This window comes from Nilaparvata lugens, chromosome X, assembly GCF_014356525.2.
Source record: "Nilaparvata lugens isolate BPH chromosome X, ASM1435652v1, whole genome shotgun sequence".
Lineage (NCBI taxonomy): Eukaryota > Metazoa > Arthropoda > Insecta > Hemiptera > Delphacidae > Nilaparvata > Nilaparvata lugens.
The window spans coordinates 29,727,417-29,751,896 of record NC_052518.1 but is presented as its reverse complement, the minus strand read 5'-3'; the positions used below and the strand labels follow the sequence as shown (position 1 = coordinate 29,751,896).

Sequence of the window (24,480 nt, the reverse complement as noted above, 5' to 3'; positions counted from 1 at the left end):
ATCGAGGTTCGACAGAGGCTCGTTCCTCACGGCCAGTTTCGGCCATTTTACCAGTTTACATTTCAACACTGAGGATAATCTTGATTTTAATATTAATTTGCTTTCGTGACCGCGTGAAATAAATTGGTATTCATAACATTAATTATAAAGATTTTTGTGTTTTGAAACCAATCTGCCTCCGTCTTGGAAACCCATTTCTGACGCCTTCAAAAACTACCTAATCAAGTTCTGAAACGAAAAAATTAAATTTTTCAGCTTTTGTATACAAATAAAATGAAAATTCATTCACTGAAAAACAGAAGACATTGTCAATGACAACTTTGTGAATTTTTTCCCCACCGGAAAAGTTCTTAATATATAGAAATAATATTTTTCACAAAAAAATAAATACAAGATTAGTTTTAGAAGAGAAAATTTGTTTTAAGAGCGACTTCACAAGTCCAAATTTCTTCTCCGACGAAAAGAAATATTATTCAAATTTAAAAGCGATCACCGCAATGTATAGTACTCCCTCTGAAGTAAATTTTCTTATCTTGTCTTGACCTCTGTTCTCATGTGACCCATGCAATCAATCTGTTGAGGATTTTCGAAAATTTTAATGCAAAAGTCAGCACAGTTCACTCATCATTCAAAGGCCAGTGATGAAGCAATTGGTTATTGCTTAAATGTCTCTCGTTTATCTTGTTTGCATGCTGATTAGTAAGTAGTTGATGTCATAAATGAATGACCCTTATCAATCATACAATATCATTCCAAAACTTTTCTTTAATGTTTCATGTTCACCAAATGCTTCTTTCATATACTTCTTTGTTCGTCCTAAAAAAATTACCAATACAATAATATTATATAACAAACAGTACAAGTTAATAGTACATCTGGAAATTGAAAAAAATAGTTTGTGAATACCAGTAATTGAGTATTAGAGTATAAAGTATTAGAGTATTCCAGCAATTCGATTTACAGTAACTGTGCTTGAAGACTGGAAATGTCAGCTAAGTTGAAGATGGGTGCTCATTCAGCTTGAAATGGAAATGCTTGAAAAGAAGCGAACTAAGAACAGCTCAAAGAAGTGAGAATAGGAAAGTGATGTAGACCTTGTAGTCAGTCATCTGCTCTCAACTTGTTAAAAACTTACTAAAATCTCATTACCATTCCCATTACTGAGTAGATGGTATCTGACTCCTCCCTAATCTGTCAGGTTCAACTTTATGATTCGATAGTTCTATCTTTTCAACACGATGGGCCTAACACTAGGCCTAAGTAATATTAACTTCATCCATAGCCTTCACATTTATTTTTCATTACGTACATGCTTAGAGCGCATAAGGTAATGAATATTATTTGATAAAGATTTATATATTTGAATGACATCATTAGCTTCAATATAATATGAAGTGTATTATGTACTACTATTGTAGTTATGTATGTGAGTGACTGTTACTCGTAATTCCTGAATCGGTTTTTGCAAAAAGGTCTCTTTTAACTCATAAGCGTTCTAATAATATTGTTCTAAAAAAAAGCTTTTAAATATCACTCATACTCATATTGATAGATAATATTCCACGTTCAGAATTCTAGGTGAAAGATAAATCTAAATATTATTATTATTCTATATATATATATACATAAATTGAAACAGGAGACACAAGAGATAAATATATTGTAAACACTTGAAAACTTACATTAGAAATGGGGAAATTTTCGGAACTGAGTTTCCTTCTTCAACCGAGCAGACTGCAGTTTGAAATCAAACGGGTCCTGTCAACGGACATAAAGTTGAGAAGGAAACAAGGAAACTCAGTTTCCGAAAATTAAGTTAAGTTTCACATAACATAAGACTATATATATATATATATATATATATATATATATATATATATATATATATATATATATATATATGTATGTATATAAACAGGATACACACCACGACGCGGATAGATTAAAAACACTTGAAAACTTACATTTAAACGAGAATTTTCGGGAGCTGGGCCCCCTTTGTCAATCAACCAGGAAGACTTTGTCAATAAAAATAAAAATAAAATTCATTCCAATTCAATTCTATAATTCCATTTTCCAATTTTATTCTACTTCATTTCGGATTTCTAATTTTAAATCTCCTCTTTTCTATCAATTCATAATCTACACCTTTCCTTATCCATAACCCACTCAAATTTGAAATCTCCCACTTGTAACCCATAATAGCCCACCAACTAATCCCATAACGCTCCTTCAATCAGTGCGCCTCTGTTCGTCTATGCTCTATGGTCTACACAACTTCTCTACCGCGTCTCTGTGGTCACGACCGTTGGAATGTTCAAATCTACACTACTTCACTTCCTGTTTGATTGACAAAGGGGGCCCAGACACGAAAATTTTCGTTTAAATGTAAGTTTCTAAGTGTTTTCAATCTATTTATGTATTATGTCTCTTGTTTTAATTCATATTACAAACTTAAAGTGTCTTCTGTTTTTTATATATATATATATATATATATATATATATATATATATATATATATATATATATAAAACACTGAAACACAGAAAACACTGTTATATATATAATATAGGCTATATTTAATTCATCATTGTTGAATAAATAAATATTATTTTAAAATTATTTGCAGATCCATAGGGCTTTAAATTTCATTTTGAACGAATTTTAATGTAACATATATTTGGGAATAATCCACCTCTCTATGCTATCAATAACGCATAACAATGAAATTCTCAAATATACCGAACCACAATATTGTAATTATTATTGATAAATTTAGGGCATAATATCTCGATTTGCATGTTGTACCTTTTTCAGCTGCGAGTTGATCAGCCAATTGTATTCCTTAGTTTCTCTGATTTCGTCAAAACATAAATATATTTCATTTGTGAATTCTTAAACAAGAAAAACTCGATTATCCTCTACTAACACTTCTGCCGGTAATCTTTAGTTTAGCATCGGCAAGAGACTGTTGGTAGCAATTGTAGTATTCATAATCATTGCAACTTCAAATCAATCTCATTCATGATCGTCTTTAATATACCAGGTTTAAATCATGAAGTGCCTAGAATACATGTCGTATCTCTCCTGATCACTTTTGTGTTGATATTTTGTACATGGTGTGATCGTGTGATAATTTTATGTGTAATGCATTGGAATAATTTGTGTAGCTTTGAAATATTAAAAAAATGAGAAATATCTGAGGAATAAATGCATTTTATTCTTCAGGAAAGCAATAAAGATAAGTTGATTGTGGAAATTGGTTTCTCATTACAAAAATAAATATAAAAATCGCACAACTGGTTTTTCCAATAATTCTTATTTGCTCTTGGGAAATGTCTATAAATATTTATTATTTGTCAGAATAAAGCTATAAAGGCGTACTTTCAATTGAACAGCAAATTAATTTTCTAGAGAACTCGTTTTTCTACGCAGGTTTATGTTTCTAGCATTTGATTCAACGATTTTTGAATCCGGTATGGCTTAATCATTAGTGGATAGTATTTGTAAGAAATTGTTCAGGTTTAATGACGTTTTTGTATTTATTCATGAACTAGTTGTTCATGAGGAGAGCTAGGAGGAAATGAATTGAATTTTTAAGAAATTGTACTATATACGATCCAGACATGCTAGAGACTTTTGTAACGATTTTTAGCTAAAAATTTTTAATGCTGCCACAGGCAACACCTAATTATGTTCTGCACCTGGAACTTGATATTGAGCATACATTTATGTTTGTTTTAATATTACATGTGGAGTATGTGTTCAGAGTTATGAGACTATCCAGGGGAAGACTGCCTAGAGAGTTAACAGAAAAAGTATTGAGAAGGAAGAGTTTTTGGTGTAGGGAGTGGATGAGATGGGACGAGGAATTGGACTGTAACCTTGTGAGATGTTTGATTGATAGGACTGGATGGAAAAATGAATTCAGTTTCATGTACTAAGGAATGAAAGAGGAAATGAGCGTTGAATGGGTAAGGAGAGCTAATGAAGCAGAATTTCATCCGCTGTATAAACGATTAGAACAGCGGAGTGATGTTAAATCTTATCTAAACTCCGGCTACGATAGAAAAAAGATAAGTTTGAATCTTAAAGCAAGAGGTTCACTCTTCTATCTCAACTTTGCGCATGGAAGAGAGGAGAGACAGTGGTTGTGTTCCTTAAGCAATTTGGCCGAGAAAGAGGACATGTTTCATTTTATGGGGGTTTGTCCGATATTGGCGGGTGTCCGAAGAACATGGCTTGGGAAATGTAGACTCTCGGAGGTTGAGGTTATCGAATGGCTGAACGGGAAGAGTTGGGATAGATTGACAGCATTTCTGATAGCGGCTTTGAATTTGAGAAAGTATTTGATATTGGAATTCAATTATTAGACTATGATCGACACCTGGCAGACAACTTCAAAGGTTATTTATGCCAGTCACCAACCTAATAATATCAATATAATTTAATTTATTGTGTAATAAATTCTATTATTGTATTGTTAAATATAATTTGGTCAATATAGGTTGTTTTACTACTACTACTTATACGATCCAGGTTCAAGTTACAATTCCATTCCATCATGAATCATTAGTAAGATTATTTAATTACCATTCAAACTATACTTTTCATTTCATAAATACCAATTGAATATATAATAATCTCTATCTGAAACTAATTGTTGAATTTTTTTCATGACTTGGCCGTTGCCTCACAATACTATTTATTTTATGTCGGTTTTTAATTAGCTATAAATCCCAAGTTATTTACTTCAAAAAACTAGGATGTCTTCTTAACGGTATTATTTCAAAAGGAGCTTTTAACGTTAAAACTTCATTGTTTTATACAATTTAGATTACATATCTACTTGAATTGAAGGATATGACCTTTTTTGTTATCAACATTACGGGAAATATCAGTTAACAATAGATTCCAAAGAGCAATTTGTGATTAAACGGTGGGTGCTTCACAAATTTTGCTTGCCGACAATGAGCGGAATTCGTGTTTGAATGAGACTATTAGCTATTGTTTAGTTAACTTAAGACAGCTTAATGTTTGGTGTTTAATGGAAACGAGAATTACTTTAAGGAAATATTGAAGAGCAGTTTAGTATTTTGAGTGGGCTGAGCTTCAGCGCAACAAGCAAATTTGAGACAATGAAATGAAATGAAAAAATTCCTTATTAGGCGGAGTTAGGACTTTTAAGTCCTCTCTACCACTCAACCTCAAAGACAATAATTCCGACCAGATTCACTTGTAAACATTACTCGAAGTCGACGTACTTAGGAAAGCTTCTGAATTGTGAATATCAAGTTCAAATTGAGAGGACTTACTCAACTTTCGAGAGCATAGAGATTTCTAAGAAGCTTACTCTTTTGAAGAGGAACTTCCAAAGCCAACAGTAAATTCAATCAGTTTATTGAGGATCCATCTTCCTCTAAATGCCTTTTCTACACTCACTGAAAAAAATAAATTCATTTCCATCTCGAGACTCTTATTCCTTTCCCGGAAATGCGATGATTCTCTCCTTGAAAATATTTTCGTTTGATGAAACGTTCTTTCATTCCTATAATTATGCCACATAATATAGGAGTTTCTGGTATTTATACCAGTTATATTATTCACCAAGATCACATGCACTTGAAAAGGTAAGATGGAATTATCACTTATTCAAATAACGAGAACGAATCTAATAAATTTCAAATTTATCTTCTTCTTCTTCTCTCTCGTTCCTCTTTCTCTAACTCCCACTTCTTCCGTATTCTTCATCTTATTCATCTTCTTCTACTACAACTTCTTCTTCTTCTTCTTTTCTTATTCTTATTCTTCATCTTCTCTAATTGCTTTATTTTAATTCAGTTCCCTATTACGTATTCTTCTTTTGAGAACTGAGATACCTATAAGGAGCAAAAGATTTTTCAATGTAAGCAAACATTGTGTCAACGAAGGGTTATTTTATTTCTACAATAATTGACATTAAAACATACTCTTTGTCACTCGAAAATCTTCTAGTTGATTACAGTTTTAATAATTTTTTGAAACTAATGAGGAGAATGGTGGTTATTATTATCACTCCTAACGTAGTAGTCTATGGTTACTTACTATTGCTCATTAAACATGGTGTATTGGTGTGTGTGTGTGTGTGTGTGTGTGTGTGTGTGTGTGTGTGTGTGTGTGTGTGTGTGTGTATGTAGTCGTGTGAGTACTCAAGAAAACAGTAGGCTACAGTTTAGGCTATCGTACATTATATAATTATTAATATAGCTAGAGTGAAGAAAAAGAAGAACGCACATGCCGAGGCAATCGACATCGTTAACCGAGTATAGGGTTGATTGCACATAGCCATCCCATTTAATTCCATAACGAAAATTAAGTAAGCCTAGTCTGCAGTTCAGCTTTGAATCTACTCATGTCAATTGCTTGTTCATTTCGGATTCTATCGGTGATCAAATAATTTTATAATCTATAGCTTATTGAAATGATAAATTTATTAAATAAGTTAAATCTACAGATACTTTTACCTGTTTTATTTATTAAATAATCTACAGGCTTTTGTATACTAATATAAAGGCTGATCCAGTACGTTTTACAGACACTTTCTTTTCTTAGCTCATTTTCGGAGCAAAAAACAAACAAGCATTTTAAATAAAAATTGGTCTGAATTGCTAATTGGTCTGAAAGTTAAAAGTCCCCCAAATATCCTGAGAAAATAGAATTCTCAGTGTAATCTTTCAACCTGTAAGATAAACTTTCAAGGTGTAAGATTTCAACAACATTTCATTCATTTAGGTTATGGCACTGAAAATTCGATGAAATGTTTTGTCCTGTACCACTCGGCATCGAAGCAGTTTTGTTCTATGTTTATGTGAACTTTTAACATCATTTTTGACATTTTATTCTTGACTACTAAACCACCCAAACCCCGACTTGAATATCTTATAACCTAATTATTTATCCACTAATAGCTAATTGGATCACCCTACGTAAATGAGTCCGATTACAGTACCGGGCAGGATCCCGTAGAAGCTGTGATACTGCTCCGTGTAAAGGAAGCAAATAAAGTTACTTTTTTAATTGATATAGAATTTATTTGACTACAGTCTTACAATAAATTCAATCATTTTAATTGGATAATCATGAACATAGAAGAATTCAATATTATAGTTAGAGCAAATTTTCAAATAAATACAAATTTTATGTTATTTCTATGAAAACAACACAAAGAATCTTTATCGTTGATCAATTATATTAATATTCATAAGAAATAACCTTCGAGTACACGGGTAATAGACATACATTTGTGTACATTTCAATGTGAAAATAAATGAATAAAATTGTTATATTTTCTTGTGCAGTCCAAACTTCCAAGCAATGATGTCAAATGACAAACAAAAAACGTTAAACCACTTTGGTGTACTCCTTATTTTTATGTTAAGGAGAGGAACTCTGTTATTTACTCTAACTTACTTACATTAAGTAAGTACTTATTTTCTTAGGGATTGAGAACTTATTTACAATAGGGACTATCTCATAATATTCTCGATGCTCTATTACATTTTTCTTACATCTCCCAAATCAAACCCTTGAACTATACGTAGGTATACGTTGCTAAACAACAAAAAATCCTATTTATAAACAATTGAAAGAGCGTTAGCGAGTTCTTACTTATGACTCAAGGCTAAAATCGCAGCCCGTTTGTGTGTCAGTCTGTTTGTCTGTACGTATGTTCTACAATAAATTTTGAACGATTTGATCAATCAGCTTCAAATGTTGAACACTTATTCTTAGAACCTTATTGCAGATCAAGTTCGTTGGACATCGAAATTAACTTACTCCTTCGTCCTTTTTTAGGATGTAACAAAATAACTTTGAAATAACAAGGATAAACATCATTTTTTATGTCGTAATTTAGTTGTTCAAAAGTTATTACTCTTTTGTTGTGATTTATCATTTAGTAAGTTGGATTATCAATTGCATGCAATTTCTACAATTCCTCCATTCATTTAAAATAGCTGATGCTATTTGGAAGTTATCACACAAACTGTCCTTTATGCGCCGACACGTGGTTTCAGCTGATTAATATACAACATATTTAATTTACAACTTTAACATTAATTCGCTTTTCGTAAATGTCTGCCTGCCTGCCTGTTTGACAGTAACATATACGCTTGATGAATAAGGTTAGTATTTTTAATTTATAGGTTTTGAATTTTGATTCTGAATCATTTATCCATACGGAGTACCTAAACTATTAAATTCTAATGATTCACATAGGCGTACAGGGTTGGTGAAAATTATGGAAATTAACAGCTTAATATTCCTTTTCCAAAGATAATTTGACAGTAGGTTGTTCCTACAACGAGGTTGTTCCTACAATGAGGATCCTATTCGAATTGAAAAAACTATTTTTCTGAAGCTTCAAAATATTGGTCTGCCATATTAAATTAAACTTTTTTTAAAAGAAAGGTTTCAAGTGGTTCATGTTTCAAAAACATAATTTCAAGAGAAAATGAATGGTGAAAACCGCACATAAAAATATCAAATAATTTCATAGATTCATTTGAAGATACAAATACTTTTTTATTCAAAGTGTTAATAATTATGTGAGTAGAAGTTTGTATCTACTAAGAAGTTTCTCTCTTAGTCATTGACTAACACTTGAAAAAGTAAAATTATATAGTAAAGATTTTTTAGATTCTCAGTGTACTCATGTATTTTATTTCTGTATGTTTTATTAGTATCTTTAAATGTTTCAGATATCGATGTGCGGTTTTCGCCATTGATATTCTCTTGAAATTCTGTATCGCAATCATGAATCATGACCATATTCCCATTTGAAAAAATAATTTTGAGTACGCATGTAGATCTCCATCGGTCTGTTCAACCTATCATTGTTTTTAATAATTATTAAAAGTGTTAAATTAGTTATCTGTCTCCTTTCTATAAATACATCCGGTTTGAGAAAACTCTGCCGACAGTTTTTGTATCGAGATCAAATGTTGGAGCTAACTAACTATACCTGTACGTGCGTAAATGACCACATCAACCAGATCATATGCAACAAACACACAATCTATTCTAAAACATCTGAATCGTTCATATGTCGTTTTACTTAATCGTACAAGATCTCATGCAATATAACTTGAACGTGTTTTAATCAAATACTAAACGTTTCCATTTGTAATATTTTTATTTTCCAATCAAAATCAAGTGCAATTTAAATTAAAGGTTTGAAGACTTTGGAAACTTATTTATTTCCCTTCAATAATTTTCAAAAATGTCTTTTTCTATTGAATTTCCAATTCAAATCTCCAATTTGCTTAAAATGAATGTGTATATTTTATCGTCTTATTCACCTTACACCGCACGTTTTTTGGATTGATATGGAAATTTTGAATGTGTTTTTGATGAAGCAATTTATTGTGGATGGGCCTGATCAGTAAACAACATCATCCCTCATCAGCACACCATGATAATGTTCTAATTGCGCATATACATGTTGCGCAGTGTACGTGTATGTCGAGTGTGTTCTACCCTATGCTGTTCCATCCTTATATGTTCCAGCCCTTAGCTGTTCCAGCTAATATGTGAAAAGAAAACGGAGATTAGACTCTATAGTTCTAAAATGCGACCATATTAACATAAGAAGTGTCTAGTCCATGATAATCTTAGAGAAAGATCAATTATTGAATACGAATATTTAAAAACATGAAATCTACAACATTTCAATATTTTCATTCATTGTAGAGATTCTACAAATAATAATAGTATTTTTTGCATTCAAATACGAATTAATACAAACGGCTTTGTTATTCGTCACTGAGACAAGAATACGTATAATATAAAATTTCTGACTGTCCTAGTGTCCAATTAGATATATTCCATTCGAAATATTCACCATTGTTTTTTTTTGTTTTTTTTATTGTCAATACTATAGCTATCTAGTCTAGAGACTAATGAGCTAATTTTTTCTATCCTAACATACTACTTTAAAATGTTAACAGCGAATATCTCATTAGATATTCTTAATGATATTGATTGTTTAATTAATATGTACACTTATGACTGTACTATAGAAGCTAGATTCACTCAATCACTGCTCTGCTCTTTCACTGGACACTAATTGAACAAGCACTACACTAGCTCATACGGTTTCCTCCTTTTGAGCCTCCGCACCAACCCTCTATTGTCTAGCAGCTGGATCGCTTCAACGTTGTCGTGTTGGTGCAGTCGCGCATCGTGCCTCTCCGCATGCCTCTGGATCTCGGTGGACACCAGGTCGACGTGCAGGTCTCTATGAAGAGTTCCTGACATACCAAGGAGCATCCACAATGTTCCTCAGCACCTTGTTCTGGAACCGTTGTATTACATTGATGTTGCTGTCTTTGGTACACCCCCAAAGTTGTATACCATATGTCCATACTGGCTTTAGTATCTGTACAGAAGTACTTTGTATATTCACCATTGTGATTGGTTTTTTCAAATGATTTTTATTGCAATCCAGTATAAAAGACTAACGAGCAAATATTATTGTGATATGAAGCAGTGACATATTAGTTTCTATTCCTACATCTTCATTATTAATAACATTGCTATGTGATTAATTCATGTAATAGTTTACAAATTGTGTTAATGGGTAATAGAGGAACAAGAAGGATGTAATATAAAACTTGAAATTGTGCTGCTATGGATGTTGCCAACATTAGTTTTTGATGCCGAATCATGTGCAAGTGATTTGGGAATTGGCCTAAGTAGACATCATCGGAGAAGTGATTCGGTTTCATTGTCGCGCGCTGGTAACCTATCGATATAATAAGTAAAGCTTCACGCGCCTGCTACTCCCGTTGTAATGGTGACAACTTTAACAGCCAAACTCCTTTAAATACCATATGAGCTTAAAAATCGCTTTCCGGTGGTTCGGGACCCACTTAAAACTGTAGTCCACTCATCATCATCCGCCTCATTACCCAAGCACAAGCTTAAAATTCATGTGGGCATCATCATCAGCAAAAAATATATAGACAATATCGAATACTTGCGATGAGTCACAGCCACTAAACAAATAATCGAAGGCCCTCTTCGTTTTATTTTAGTTTGAGCTGAAATAATTTGAGGAAAGCTCTCGAGTAAAACCGCATCAACGTATGCGCGTTATGTAATGTTACAAAGTTTCCGTGGACAGTTTGCTCTCAGTGTAAGTAGTGATGTAGTTTTCCTAAGTAAATAGATGGAAGTTGGTTCAGGGCTTAAATGCTGGGTTGCACCAACAGATATTAGCTATGTTTAATCAGCTGGTAAGTGCTAAGTAGGTTTCTTAGCACTGCCCTGTACGGGTATTGATAATTATCTTGCTTGGTGCTGGCTTCTGGGTGGCATCAATGAAACAAGAATACTGGTTCGATATTTGATTCCATTTTACAGTCGAAGTATAACCTTTTCTTATCTCAAATCATCAGCAAGGACAAGAACTTGCCAAACATAAGTAAGACCAGTAGTGTCTGTAGTTAGACCATCTTCAGATAAATAATTTCCCATCCTTGATCGCATAATATTTCTCCTCTTTCTCTTTTCTGTGTATTATTTTAAAATAACTAATGGAAAATTCATTATTTCTTGTGATTAGTAGATGATAATGAATTCATAATATTGTATATTGTATGATCTCGCTGGTAGGACACGGGTATCCTACTTTACTGGCAGTCCCACAATCTTGCAGTTTATGTTGATGAATAATTGAATTTATTTGAAGTAAATATGAATTTTTGATAATCGTTGAACGTTTCTACCTATTGATCTCTATAATTAATGAGCTAGATCAAAAGTCTCATCATCAGTATGATCTATACCTTCATTACCTTCATTTTGTTATTATTATTTTCATTAGCCTAGATTTTATTAGGGTCTGTAGTCTGTTAATTCGCTTGCGGCAATAGGTCGGCTTTTGCCTCTCTCCTGGCTTCTCTCAAGTCAATCCATCTGTTTCTCTCTTTCTCCGTTTATCTCTTTTTTTCTATCTCGCACACATTCCATCTCTCGTTCTCACTACTTGTATTTGTATTCTTGTTCACCCCGACAGAAGTCACACAATTTTAGGTAACTTTCTAGCCCAGCAGGCATCACAATGCATTCAGGTTGCACATAATACACATCATTCTACAGCTCTTTCCTAAACAAGCTCTAGACTCTATTACAGGATACAGTGCAATTTAATACTGTATATCCGAGATCATACAACATTCTGTTGAAAATCTCGAATTATTTTTAAATGATACTTGAATATCTAATGGATTCAATTATACAGAGTGATAAAAAAATGAATGTCCCAGTTTCAAAAAATGTATTTATTTTTAAAACGATACACACAAACCAATCTCACATAAAATTACTCACAGAAGCATCAAGTTTATGATGGTGTATCATAAGTGCCCTCCTTTTGAGGCTCGGACGACATCCACAAAATGTTTGGTGTATATATCATGAAATGCACAATAATCGTTGCCAACATAACACTCAATGAGCAAAAACGTAGATTACAATATTATATATATATATATATATATATATATATATATATATATATATATATATATATGCTGTCATGTACTGTATATGAATGCAAAGTAATCACTTTCTTAGTTCATATTATTCAAAGATTTGTACAAAATAAAATTAGCAAAATTGAACGGAATTAAGATGGATTGCAATTTGAATTGAGATAATATAATATTGTGATTGAACATCATAATTAGACGGAGCTTAAACAGATAACTGTCCATTCTTGGAAAAAGATATCACATAATATCCTTTCCATAAACACGCAACCGTGAGATAAAAGATGCGTAGTACAGTATTAGTATCTGAGATGAGAACATACATGATTGTGCTATGAAGAAAATGGTTCAGAGAACCTCTCAATAAAATAGAATGTAATGAGCAATAATACTAGCAGTATTACTATTAATCTATTATTACATTATTATTACTATTATTATTATTATTATTATTATTATTATATTATTATTATTATTATTATTATTATTATTATTATTATTACAGTATTAATCTAATTGACTTGATTAAGATGAGTTTATTAATTAAGATTAGTTTTATGCCATGGGGTTTGAGTGAATGTGCAATGAACCGGAGATATTAAAAATTCTTGAATTTTTAAGAAATGAATAATAGATTATTATGACTATTAATATTAGATTGATTTTTCATATATTTTCTTTGTTGAATTTGTATCAGCCAGCTTTCTCTGACTGTGTTTTGTTCATTGTCTAACTGCATTGCTCTCTAACTGTGCTCCATCATGCGGACGTGATTTTTATCACTTGCATGGTTGACTATTTCCACTTATTTTTATCTATAGCTCTATAGTGTGGGTGAAGAAATGAGATTTATCAGTATTATTATTTCTTTATTAATATACAGTATATGAATTTCCTTTATGTATTATACTTCATTATATCATAATCGTTATAAGTAGTTGGTTATTTTCTTAAAAGTGCACAAGCTGTTTGTTTATTTTGTTCTTTTCTTGTTTTGTGGAAATAAATATATTATTATTAAATTACATTGCATAGAAAGTTGAGTAGTATTCGTGTTTGAAATGAATAGTGAATGTATTTTTTCAAATAGGTGTGCTTGTGCTTCACAGAACAGATCCTGAGAATGAAGTTACTCATAGCTTTGCGAATGTCCGTCCGTATACAAATTGGTTGTTGGCATGTGAGCAAAACTGGTTCCCCTTCCTCAACATGACCGGTTCGTCATCTTGAATTTGGCCCACATTTTCATTGCATTGTTTCATAGCAGCCAATGAAGAATTGTAAGTTGTTTTTTTATTGTAACGGAGAATCGTTCAATTCAAATATTTATTGCTCAATAACCTTTTTGGAGTACGTAATTTACGTTTACCCCTGATTTTCTTCTTCGACTTATTTTTCCTTATTATTCTTCTCAACTCTTAACTCGTAGTGTTCTATAAATAATAATTATACGTGAAAAACTATATTTTCATGTCCATATGATATGGAGAATTTGTTCAACGAAAAATTATGTTGGATATTTTGCAACACCTGTCCTGTTTTGCATGCTTAAACCTAGTTTCCATTCTGGCAATTTGCAATAACAGAACAAAACGACGAGCTGTGCTAGCTGCTTTTACAACTTTTCGTTTATTGTTTCCATTTGGGCGCAAACTGCATGAAAGTGGGTGCAACGAAAACGTAGACGCTAACTGAGCTTAGTAAATGAATTACAACCAATTCCGACCTTGAAATCAACGATTTATCTGGTTTTTAATAGATTATCCTTAAAAATAATGAAGGACTTGTGGTTACCCGTTTGTTTGTTATGGAATCCATCACCTGTATAAGTGAATTATTGTGAGATCAACTGCATTGTACTTTATGTGTGTGCCTTGACCCTGCCACAATGCAAACATTTTTTAGGCTTCCTTTCATGCTTTGCTGTCACTTCAAATGACAATAGAAGTAATACAGGATAACAAAATATTCGCCAACATACGAAAGCTGACTTACAAGTGCTGAACAGTTGCATCATAAAAATATGAAGCTACGAGTATATCGCAAAGTGTGGAGATTTGTGATTTTGGTTTGATATACCAACATTTAGTATCTATTTCAATTGTAAGGTTCATCTATTTAAAGACTGCAATCAAAGCCATCTTAAATAGGTTCCTCTTGCCTCAGGAAAATTGCATCATTGCATAACTATAGTTTCAATCAGCAGATAAGCCGGAGTTGAAGGCAGCAAAAAATAGGTAAACTTCAGACATTATAGCATAGAAATTAATAAAAATAATAATCCTGAGACATATATCCATTTAGTTAAGAATGGATTCTAGTATTGCAGTGTTGCCAGCTCCCATAGAATCCCGCTAGAGATAGGTGTGCTGTAACACTTGGGTAAATTTGAACAGAACAGAACAGGCTGCTCCATCCAATCCAATTAAATTCGATTCGTTCCAGTCTTCAAGTAATTAAAATGCATATCGAGAACCAACAATATTGAATAGTAGACTGGATTGAAAAAGGAGGATAGATTAGAAAGAAATGATTTTCCTGTCTATTATATTTTGAGATTAAATCACTAGCTGCTCATATTTAGTGTGAACCTACACTATGAAAGTGAAAATTTTAATATTAACCTAATTATTGTTTATTGATCTACACTAAAACAACAATCTACACTAGTGTGTAGAGTGTTGAATTGTTTATTTAGTGTGTTCAAAATACACACTAAATAATCTTTGTATCACTACAAAGGCAATATGTAACTCTATTATGTTGGAAATATAAATAAAAATATAAAAGTACCCTTTTTTTGAATTTTGACGACATGTTTCGGTTATGATGCCATATTATCATGTTATTGAACAAATAAATTATAGAAATCAGTATGTTCTCTGTGATCACACCAAAAGTAACAAAGTTTGGATATCGCTGACCTGGAACAAGCATGAGTATTCTTCTGCAAGAAGCATGAATATAACGTGGCGTGATTAATGCAAACTGTATTGTTTTGTCTTAAATTGGTTTCGTTTAGGTGCCTGAAATAAATTGGTCAGTCAGATGGAGGAAACTAAAAGAAGGAAGATTTACAGATTATAAAGGAGGAACTTTGTTGGAAGGAGCTGCTGCTTTGTATGTTCATGTTCGAACAAGCAATGTATTATAATGTGAGTGGTGTGTTGAGGGCTAGTCCTAGTTAAGTACAAAGTAGCTAGCTGCTCCAAGTAAAATTAACTAGATGCCAATTTATTGCTCTTTCGAACTGTGAATAAATTGCAGGCTATCATCAGTATTACACGCCAATCTCACCAAAACACGCCATGTTGTGAAATTGAATATTAACGGTTCACTAAATTGTCAATCAGTCAGTCCCTTGTCTCAGCTACGTTGCTCAAATTTCGACTTTGAATCCTGTCACAAATCTGAATGTTATTATGCTGAAAGCATTGGCCTCCCAAATCTCAACAATAACAATCAAAATTATTACAGTCCTCAGTTCATAGTTCAAATCATGATAATTCTCACGATATTTGTGTTAGTTTAAGTGATAGCTTAATAGTTTTCAAGAACTTATTAAGCAGAAATCAAAATGAAGGAGCTATTGAGCTATTCTTGGTGATATTCTGAAGCAGAAATCAAAATGAATGAGCTATTGAGCTATTCTTGGTGATATTCCGAAGCAGAAATCAAAATGAATGAGCTATTGAGCTATTCTTGGTGATATTCCGAAGCAGAAATCAAAATGAATGAGCTATTGAGCTATTCTTGGTGATATTCCGAAGCAGAAATCAAAATGAATGAGCTATTGAGCTATTCTTGGTGATATTCCGAAGCAGAAATCAAAATGAATTAGCTATTGAGCTATTCTTGGTGATATTCCGAAGCAGAAATCAAAATGAATGAGCTATTGAGCTATTCTTGGTGATATTCCGGAGCAGAAATCAAAATGAATTGAGCTATTGAGCTATTCTTGGTGATATTCCAGACAATGAAAATACAGGCTTCCGACTGAACATTCAATTGTATGTTTATTAACTTACTAGCAGGAACCCGTGCTTCACAAGGATCTATTTTAAAACTTGTCAAACTGAAAACTTGACGTAATGAAATTTTGAAGAATTGAAAATAGGCCTTTATCCATCCTTGGTTAATTAAGAATCTATATGCAAAATTTCAAGTTAATTAGTCCAGTAGTTCAGACGTGATGATGCATCAAACCTAATTTTTCTATCCCTTACGTGTATAAGCCAGCTCTTTACTTCATCTATATAAGTAATAGTCGATCCTCAAATGTTGACATCCAATAACTTTTTTATGTGTGCACCGAATTTGATGATTTTTTTAGTTGTGTCCGTTATGTTCAGGAGCATGTTTATGGTCTATCACATTTATGATCTGACTTCAGGACTCTTTCCTATGGACCTTCAAAGTTTTCATGTAATCCTTATGGGAGAAGATTTGTGACCGGCCACACACAGAAATAAAAATCTGCTGTTTTAATCATTGCGTCATACAACAGCCGTCGGTAGATCTGTTTTTCTATTTTCTTTCTACTGATTCACAAAACTATAATTCTAATAATAATGCCGCGGTGCGAACGACGTCCAAACTTGGGTTGTAGAACTCGAAATGCTGTGAATTTAGAATATGCACGGGAAAATCAACAGCAAGGAGATATACCAATAAATTCCCAGCAAGCTTTTGCATTCAACTATAACTAAAAATAAAAACTGCTGCACAACTAACTAAGCACATAGGAAGTCCATATTGAGATATAAATGTAAATACTGATTGTTGGATAATTTTCATAAAAGTATTGTGCATCAGATTAAGCTAAGGTGTGCTTAACCTGAGGAGGCGCGGCTTGGTGTTACAAAGTGTTGATCTATGGAGATTGCCTTATCACACCGTTCCACGCCATGCCCGATTCATTGTGTGTGAGTTTTTCCATTCAAACCAATAAGCAAGAAGCACCTGGATGCAAAATGCCACATCGCGCCTCCTCAGGTGAGCATCCAGCTAAAGTTTGTCATGAGATGCATTAACTATTTGGCGGTACGAAGTCCGCCGGGCCAGCTAGTTATAGATATAGTTAACGACTGCAAGAGATAGGACTGTGGAACAGAATAGTGGTGAAACAATGATAGCGCCAGAAGTGTCTCAAACACAATAGTAGGTACCGTACTACATGAACTTTTTGAAAGTGATTTGAAAAAAAATGTTAAAACAACAGAACTGAAAGTTGTCAATCGTATCATTACCTCCATTTAGAGAGGCTTATGTTTGAGCTGAATGTGAATCTATATTTATAAAAATGAATGTCTGTTTGTGTGTTTGTTTGTATGTTCCCTATAGACGTGAAAACCACTTGACACAACGGCTTGAAACTTTGGGAATATATTGTGTGAATAGTGGGGATGGTTTCTGAACAGAAATTTTAATATTTGGGGCTAATAATAATTATATATTAATCCATTTTACAGACCTATGTTTTCAAAATTGGCTACCGAAGAACGGAAAGATGATCATGATTAAAGATCATAATTGTGATAGTATGATTTAGCATCTAGAGTTACCAGCTGTAATATACACATCACCCTGTGATAATTTGTGTACTGGTATTAAAACGGTAGTTTGGAGTTGAAGTGTAGTTGATTGGTACCAGCTGTAGATAATGTTCCTTAGAGGACCTATACAAATAATTATCACTCCCCTACCATTGAAACTGGAAAATGTTGGGGAAAAAATTATTCACCTCTTGAAAGAGAGGTGTTTATATTGCATTCATTAATAAAATTACTGAATAATGACAGAATAATTTACATTTTTTTTTTAATTTAGCTTAGCTTATATTCATCCTAAAATGGAAGATGGAAAAAATATGGAATTCTGTGTGATTCATCGTACATCGGATATTTCCTGGACCTATTTATAAATATTTCATATTTTCTATGAATATTGACAATTAACAACTATGAAAACAATGAATTCATCTGATTTAACCTACCTTTTTTTTAATTTAAAACTTTACTGATAGATATTACTACCAATTGATTGAGAAGAATATGTTTTCGGAATAATGAATGCTGCATGACTAAGTACATAGGAAGTCCGTATTGAGATGTGAATGAAAATATTGATTGTCAGATGAATTTCATGATTCACCAAATAAATTAAAGTGTGACATGAGATACATTGACTTTTTGGCGGTACGAAGTTCACCGGGTAAGCTATAGTTGTAAATAAAGCTTCATTACTGTATTAATAGACAACGCTGAAAAAAGACAGGCTCAATTACCAAGAATACTATAAATTCTATGAGGGACCAGTAAGCCATTAATTTTGAGTAGTTGAATCACTTCCATTATGGACACTGGATACATTATGGACAATCAATAAGTATGAAATTTATTAGCTACAGAATAAAAACTTTTGACTGCAGTGTCCCCGACTACTACAATATGAATAACCATTTGAATCAAATATAAGGAATTACTTACATCTCTAGTCAACTCGTACTTTTTATTCACAAAATATTATCAAAAAATATAAATAATATAAGTTATATTGAATGAACTCATGGCTAGTACTCAAGTTTGTCTTTTTTCTGGCCATGTTACAAATAAATGTAGGTATATGTTTGACATTTTGTTTTTGTAATCTTGTTGTCTATTAAGATAGTTTCCAATGTGATTTTTGATGCCAATAAAATTTGAATTTTGAATAGACTTATCAAAAAACTCCTAACCAAAGAAAATTTCTGTGCTCTGTTCTAATCGGAATGTATGAGACTCCATAAATACAGCTGATAGAAGGTGCAAACCGAACTGGCCAAGCATACAACAATGGAACACACACGTGGCAAGCTCGTGCTTTCGATCAATGCAAAATTAATTCGATCAGCTGATTGATAACATTATTTCAAGCATTCCAATGATTACAACATATGTTAGAATATCATGTGTCAATTTTCTCAGTTCCATACGGCGTTCACCTTCCCATGTTCATAACCTTACTTAACCCTTTTTCATCCTTTGAAACCCTTAGAGGCAAAATATCTCAAAATCCGCTCTTAGTGCGCGTCTAGCATGTTTGAAGAATATTTGTGCAAAGTTTTAAGTCTGTAGGCGAATTAGTTTGAGCTGCAGTGTGATTTTACATCAAAATTTTCGAAAAATGCCCTCTCATGAACCCCCCTGTACTCCTGCGGAATTTTTCTGCACAGATCTAATTTTTTTTGTAGCTGAACAAAAAAGTTCCTCATGACTTTGCTGTGCAATGAGCAGTTAAAAAGTACAACATTTTTGGGTGGCCCCAGCTCCCTCAGGGGGAAAAATTTCTGAAAATCCTTTCTTAGTAGATGTCTTGAGGCTACCATAAACAATTGTGCAGAATTTAAAGTTTTTAGACTCAGTAGTTTGGGGTGTGGTGTGATTTCAGTCTGTCGGGACTTAGCCTTTTATAGATATAATAAGATAGATGATAGATGGATGATATATCAGTATCTTTGAATGAGAATAACTTTTGAAAGGTTTGAGATATCGATCGGTTTTCACCATACCTTTTCTTTTGAATTTCTATATCGAAATCATCCAACATATGAACACATTTCAATTTAAAAAAATAAAGTTGGATTCAAAATGGAGGACAAAATTTGGGTGCGACGGAATACCGTGTTATATTTGAATAGGACCCCAATCATACCTATCTTCCAATTTTTCTTTTAAAAGAAATTTCCAGCTGCTTCCATACAAAAGTTGGAAGCATGACAAATTGGAAACTTGACAAATTGAAAACTTGATGTAATCAAATCTTGAAGAATCAAAAATAGGCCTAGAACCATCTTCGGTTGATTAAGAATCTATTTACAAAATTTCAAGTTAATCAGTCCAGTAGTTAAGATGTAATAATGTGTCAAACATAATTTTCCAATCCCGTAGGTAGATAAGCCAGTTATTTCCTTTATTATAGTATAGATTATTATGTTGCTTTGTCCTGTGATCTTTATAAATGTCCTGTAACATCTAAAGGTGCGTCCACATGTCGAACCGAACCTCGAACCGCGCAGCAAACTGCGCATTCCTCCGTACAAATTCAAATTCAAAAATTCTTTATTCCTCATAGAAAACAAAACAATATGATTTACAATCTGCTGTCAGTTCTAAATACTCTTACAAGAACTCATACATAAGAATAATATTTTTGTACAATAAAAAACACAAAAAAATAACATTGAATCAAATAGAAAGTGGTTCTCAAAAAATCCACAACCTAGTATTTTAATCATGATTGAGATTCATAACTTATCACGGAAGAGTCGTGAACCGACAATGCTTTAATTCAGGAATGATCATCACATGGACCTTAGGTCAGTGTGTGAAGACTAGTTCTTCGGCTTGCCAATATGTTTGGAAGATTCCGAGGAATGATTCAGATTTTTGTAAACATTCATGTTATTAAGGATTGACTTTTTTTAAATAGATAATATGGTAAATTGATAATATTATGCTAGATATTACAAAAGCAACAGTTACAATAATCTGTTGGTGATTGTGTTTAATAGCACTATGTCATAGGGTATTGGTATGCAGACCAATGGATGACGATGACTAATCCACAAGAAACAGGCGCGGGCCCCAAAAACAGATTGACCAATTTGGGATATTGTAATGGTCTCAAGTTGTAGAATAATAATACTAATAATAAAAGTTTAGTTTAATGTTAAGAATGAGTTATAAAAAGGAAAAAATGTAGTAAAATGTGAAAAATATAATGTAATAAATTTTTAAACCACATAGATTTGGAGAGGGTGTCCCCAGAACCATGCGCGGGCTCTCATTCATCAGGTTGAAAAAAAAATAATTCAAAGAAAATTTATCAGAGCGCGAAAATATTACAATTAGCTAGATAGATATTGAAAAAATAATGTCAATGAGGTAAATTAATTCCAGGTTTCAATTATTTTTTTGTTCAGTTTGGTTACCTATATGCCGACATTATTAGTTATTCAGAGTTCTCTGACCCTATATTTGATAGCAACAGGCGTGTTTTCTTCTTGAATGTACCTATTGAGAGAGACTCAAATAGGTTCCAACTGGTAAAGTTGCTACTTAAGTCTCTATAGAGAATTTCTGAAATATATGAAGGATTGGTTGTGCCTTTCCTTACAACTTGCCTTTCAGTGAACATGAGCATATTATGTTTCATAATGTTAAAAATCAGCTGTTAATCATTCGCCTTACCGTACTCCGAACCGTTCGCCGTGCCGCTTGCCTCTGTTCTAAAAACGCTGAGCTGAAAACTCCAAACGCTGAACTTTTCAGCCAATTCGCCATGCAGCTCGCTCTACAATATTTTGGCTATCCATCACAAGTGAAAACATGCGAACATGAATACAGAAGTATGGGAAATTTTTTATTTGATTGAATTCATGTTTTGAACAGTTCATTGTTATGAATGATAAATTTATAGGAGTTTATAAATATTTTCTAATTCAAATGAAATAACTTCTGAAAAGAATAATGAATGGATAAATACCAATATTAGAACATTGTTTACCAAGAACTCAGTACATCGACAATTAATTCAACTAATCCTGTAGGTACTGATTGTAGGTACAAATATGATAATTTGTCTTCTTTATTGATAATCAATTTCATCAACTAATCATAAACTGACTCAAAAAAGCTCTTCAATTTCCATGAATTTAATTTATAGAATTTTATAAATCTAAAGTGTAGGTTATCTCTAAATTCACAAAGAGTTCGATTCTTGTTGACAAGAAACATGTTATTCAACGTAGAAATCATTTTTATTTTACCAAAAGATAGGATAAGTTGAATAGTTTCCCTTTCAGGGGAGTTTTGACAACCCACAAAACTCATTTTTCATTTGAGGAAATATGAAAAAGGTGCATAGAATCTTATTTTTTTGTTCAGCTTGCCAAAATACCCCTCATTTCAATATTAAAATTTTCTACTGACTGTACAGTGAGTCAATCATTCTATCATGGCTCGAATAATTTTGAAATTGTAAAAAAAAAATGGTAGAGGAAAATTAATTTATGTGAATATCAACACCTTTATTTAAAGACATATTAACTGCATGCGTGTTCATATTGCCGATACAGCATTGATAAAACTGTAGACGTTTATTTAGCAGTCTCAAAAAACTGTTCTAGCTGAAAAATTAATAATCCATGCCACGTGTAGGCCTATACATTGAATCAGGAAAACGAAGTTCAAAACTATGGTTCCCTAAACATATGATTTTGAGATAATTTCTTTGATGCAGATCAAAACAATACTATTATTATATTAATAATAATATTATAATAACATATTTATCAATTATCAGAACAATATTATTGAGGTTAAGTGGAATCAGGTAGAAAGCAATAATAGAACAGAATTTCTTTTTTGAATTTCTATCATATGATTTTGTCAATTCCAATGATTAAACCATATGTTAGAATATCTCATGTCAATCAATAAATTATCTCAGTTTCATATAGCGTTCACCTTACAATGTTCATAAGCTTACTTAATAGGATCCTTTTTCATCCTTTGAAACCCTTAGAGACAAAATATCTTAAAATCCGTTCTTAGTGCGCGTCTAGCATGTTTTAAGAATATTTGTGCAAATTTTTCAAGTCTTTAGAACAATTAGTTTGAGCTGTAGTGTGATTTTACATCAAAATTTTCGAAAAATGCCCTCTCCTGCACCCCCCTGTGCTCCTGATCGGAATTTTTCTGCACAGATTTATTTTTTTTTCGTAGCTGAACAAAACGTTCCTCATGACTTTGCTGTGCAATGAGCGGTTAAAAAGTACAAAATTTTTGGGGGGCCCCAGCTCCCTCAGGGGGGCAAATTTCTGAAAATCCTTTCTTAGTGGATGTTTTGAGGCTACCATAAACAATTGTGCAAAATTTCAAGTTTGTAGGCTCAGTAGTTTGGGCTGTGGTGTGATTTCAGTCTGTTGGGGCTTAGCCTTTTATAGATATAGAGATCAAATCAAAACAATAGCAATCAAGAAACATATCAAGTTTGAAACATTTCTTTTTCGTGATTTGAATGAATAATAATAATAATAATGTCTGTGGTCGAGGGTACAACACGACCAGAGGAGTTTATTCAAATTATTGACATGATTACAATAATCATATGAGCTACAATTATTTACAAAGTATTAATACAATTGGTTGATTATTTGCTGATCTAAGAAAATGTGGCCACCACTATATATGAATATGTGTCGGGATGCCACTAATTTTGCTATTGTTTAAGATTTTATGCCAAAGGTAAAAAATTCTAATAAAGATACATCTTGCGAGTCATTAGAAGTTCATGAAAACCACATTTATATACACAAATTTAAAAAAGAAAATTGATAACCTAAGATGTAGAAATTATATAAAAATTTAACGTAAAAAACATTTATAATACTCATGGGAAAAAATCATTAAAATGAAGAAAATAAGAATGAAACAGTATGGAAAATTTTTCATAGAACTAAACAACACATGTGGATTATGTCAAAATTATCTATTTTTCAGATATTTCACTTTATGAATTAAAAACTATTTACATTGTCAATTTTGCATCTAGAAGAATAATATAAAATTATAAATAACATACGGGCTAGTGGATAGGATAAACAGTTTGCAAATATAAGACTTCTATACACTTGAATTTTTAAGCAACATACTGTGAGTGTAATCACAGTGTTAAAACAGTGATTTTAAACTTTTCAATTAGCAATAAATTAGTCGCTTAGTCTTGTAGTCTATGTAATACAATAGAATTATTTAATGTAATAGAAATAGGCTATGCTTGTGCAGTTAATTTTGATTTTGGTTGATGTGAGAGGTAGTTTGATGTGTTACTGAGCTATAATAATAATATACAACACAGCTTGAGTTTGAATGCAGTCCCCTCCATTAAGCATTCTAACCTACTT

General features: G+C 32.4%; 1 protein-coding gene across 7 annotated transcripts in view; it reads left to right on the top strand.

Moving 5' to 3' along the window:
• The window catches only part of LOC111044471 (calcium/calmodulin-dependent protein kinase type 1), a 393,028-nt gene that overhangs the window by 5,210 nt on the left and 363,338 nt on the right, over window positions 1–24,480 (top strand). The window contains exon 2 of one of the 7 annotated variants that reach the window (XM_039443137.1): window positions 13,643–13,813. The exons of the other annotated variants lie outside the window; for them this stretch is intronic. The gene's annotated coding sequence lies outside the window, so the exon portion shown is untranslated. The remainder of the gene's footprint in view (window positions 1–13,642; window positions 13,814–24,480) is intronic. 7 annotated transcript variants of the gene reach the window in all.